The sequence below is a fragment of the Ischnura elegans genome, chromosome 5 (genome assembly GCF_921293095.1).
Source record: "Ischnura elegans chromosome 5, ioIscEleg1.1, whole genome shotgun sequence".
Lineage (NCBI taxonomy): Eukaryota > Metazoa > Arthropoda > Insecta > Odonata > Coenagrionidae > Ischnura > Ischnura elegans.
The window spans coordinates 8,366,038-8,369,425 of record NC_060250.1 but is presented as its reverse complement, the minus strand read 5'-3'; positions in this window follow the sequence as shown (position 1 = coordinate 8,369,425).

Here is a 3,388-nt window from a genome sequence, read left to right as displayed (position 1 = left end):
AGCCGTCGCGTTTTCGCGCGCTTGAAAATTTTCACTTTTCATTTAATCGGGAAAAATAGACATCGTCATTAAAAAATCTATAAGCGTGAAATACGTACTCCAGGAGTAATAATCTTTCGATTTAGGCAATAAAAAAATAATAGGAAACCACCCTATTGCTACATTCAATTCAACATGCATTAAACTGTGGGATACTTTCATAAATAATATTTTACTCTTTCCATTACATCTTCCGAATTCTATCAATGATTTGCGTCAGAGAGACCATTGTTGAATGTTTAATTTCACTTCTGTATGTTAAGGGCCCAATTTTAATGAACTTCTGTACTTTTTCCTATAAAATATGAACTCATTGGTCTATTGCCTCGATGATCCGAATTTTGGCACTTATTCTGATGGCGTGGTAAATTAAGCCATGTACTGATATTGGTTGTTCAACGAATGACCACCTTCTGCGCGCGAGTAACGGCTCACTTTTCGTGCTTACTCACACGCGAACGTTTCATTTTCTCCAAGTTATCGGAGTTTTGCCCAACTATGAAATGCTAATTTAACGAATCATTTGAAAATCCAGCATTTCTCAGAATGTGGCCATTTTCACTCGGAATTGCGGGGTAACATCCCACGTCTGATCAGCAGAGGATGTTGTCCCCACTAAGGTAATGACCTGGCGGTCATCTACAAAAGAAATGCACAGCCGATAGACATGTTGTTGTGGTCAATAAATCACCATGAGTACGCGCTTCGCGTCGCAGCGGAACATTAATTATAGAATATGGTTGATAAGGTTCGAGGACACTTTTTCTCCTCACAATTTTGTTTCGCCGGAAGCACGTAATGATGCGTGAAAATGCAGAAACATTGATAGTGCTCCCTTTGGCTTCGTGCATGGAATTATTTCAAGACTTAAGGTTGGAAAACAGCGTTTGAAGTTAATTGCAATCTGCAAGGCAACTCCTCTGAGAGATTTTGATCGTGAATATGAAGAAATATTGTAAAATTTTAGGTTTTCCCGGCGTATAGATTGATGAAAAATTTCTCGGGATTCCCACCGGGTGTGGCATTGGGAAATTTTTCATCATGAAGAAATATTAATTGCCTTTTTTGTGCGATGTACATACGTCTCCACTTGTGAATTTGAAACTCCATGTAAATTTTATAAAATTGAGTCTATTGATGTGTCATTGGGCGGATGACTCAGATCACGAATAATACGTTAGAGGGCTCTCCTGGCGGCCTCTAAATCTTTTGTCATTCTTCGCGCATTTTAAATTGGTTTCCTTAAGTCACCACTCGCGTCGCTGACGCCTAGCAAATTCCTTGGGGAATCACCTTTGAACATGTATCGATGGCTAAGTTCTAACAACACGAATCTCAAAAATAGCAACTTTTCAACAGGGCAAAATAACGATTAATTTCTTTCACTTGAACACTGAAATTAAAAACCAAAAGTTCATAAAACGGAAAAAGAAGCAATAATTTGCAAATAAAGAATTTGACCATTGCCTGTATTTTATTTTTTAATGAACATTCGTTACAAATTCGTTGAATTACACTTCGTTTAAGATGCCTGTCTCAAACCGGCCGAATTTGAGATACGTGTTGTAAGAACTTAGCCATCGATATCCGTTAACCTAAATTTATATTTATCAGTATAGAATCATGAAAAATTCCATAGAGAGAGAAAAATCATTAGCCTTAACCGAGATTCGAACAGGGATCCCCCGATATCCGGTCGTGTGCTTTAGCCAGTTAATTTACCGAAGCATAATTCCCCTCGGTGCAAATGTGTGGATTATACCGGACATAATACTAAACCGTATATAATTTCCGTAAACGGGAATGACGCTTCGGTAGCTTAACTGACTAAATCAATCGACCGGAAATCGGGGTATTCGGGTTCGAATCCCGGTCAAGGCGTGTGTAATGTAATTGTTTGTGAGTGTAATTTTTGTACAATTGGTGAATTGCTTTATTTCGTATAGTTATCACTGTCTCTAGTCCCGGTAAATTAATCTTGAATCTACCAAATTCACAACTTCTCTGTGAAATTTCTCAGGAGTGCAAAAACTCTACCTATTGGAATCATTAAGAATAAATGTTTCGCATCGTCGCACTGCGGACACATTCGGAAACAAATTAAAATGCGCCCAAATCGCCGATAGCATAAATCCTATCTTCTAAGGGACAGACTCCGCACTGATGACCGTAAATATATTTCAAAAGAGTTTTGAAAGTATCCATTTAGATATCGATGCGTTTATGTGAGTATGAATGAGAACAAATATCAACATTAAATCGGTTCCGAAGATTTGCAAGAGACTTGCTTGAGGTTTCCCATTCCGCTTTCTCAAAAGGCGTTGGCCAGGATTTAGAAGTTCTAGGAAGATATTTTCAGCGGAATTTGCAATATTTTTGCAGCATTCGATTAAGGATTTAAATCTGGGTGTCTGAAGCCTCTTAAGTAATTTCTTTCGTCAATCCCCAAAGTTTTCAATGCAAGCACAGCAAATTTTTTCAACTGAAACACATTACAAATCTTGCATTAAACCTTTAAAGTTGCCATACATTAAAATTTCTTCAGGATTTTGGTTAAATGTTCTGCAATTCTCTTTGAATGCTAACGAAATTCTCTTATTGACTCATGATTTTCGTTAGAATATGCTGTCCCCTTACTCGGATTAGTTTGTTCGCCGACGACGCTTTTTTCTTCCGAAAAAGTGAACAATCTTGTTAGCATGTAAAGTTGATTGATGATACCAATCAGTGTAGGACTGCAAGTATGTATGAATAATAACGTAAACTAAGCTATGTTGACACCTTTAGGTAAATTGCGACTAAAAGTTTCAGGCGCGTTTCTTCAGAGACCAATATTTTGCGATCTTTGGTTCGTTTACTAGTTAAATTGCGCAAACAAATTACCCACTCATGCACGTTTAAAAAAAGCTTGGCCTCTCAAGCCACCGAGTGCGTCCACCGGGTTGCAGAAGATGAATAGATCTCTGGATATAGAGTTTAGCTGCGATGTAAGCGATTTTACCCGTCGAATTAGCAATCGTGGACAAAAAGCGACGGCGATCTTAGTGGTATTGGCCTATCCATGGGTAATTTAAGCCATCTGAATTTTAATTGAAGCATGTGAAGATGCCGTGACTTGGCGACGGGAGGCAACCAAAAATTATGCCTCGCATCACCCTGGAGAGGGAGCAGCAGCCCTTCATCATGTGAGTGAAAGTGGAGACCGCAATGGTCATTACAACGACATCCATTTCTCCACAGAAGTAGTAGCATTTACTTTAATGGCTGTAGTACTAAGATGTGGAAGGCAAGGGGAACCCATCACATTATTATGCCGAGAAGTCGTAGCTACTCTACTCATTATTTTAAA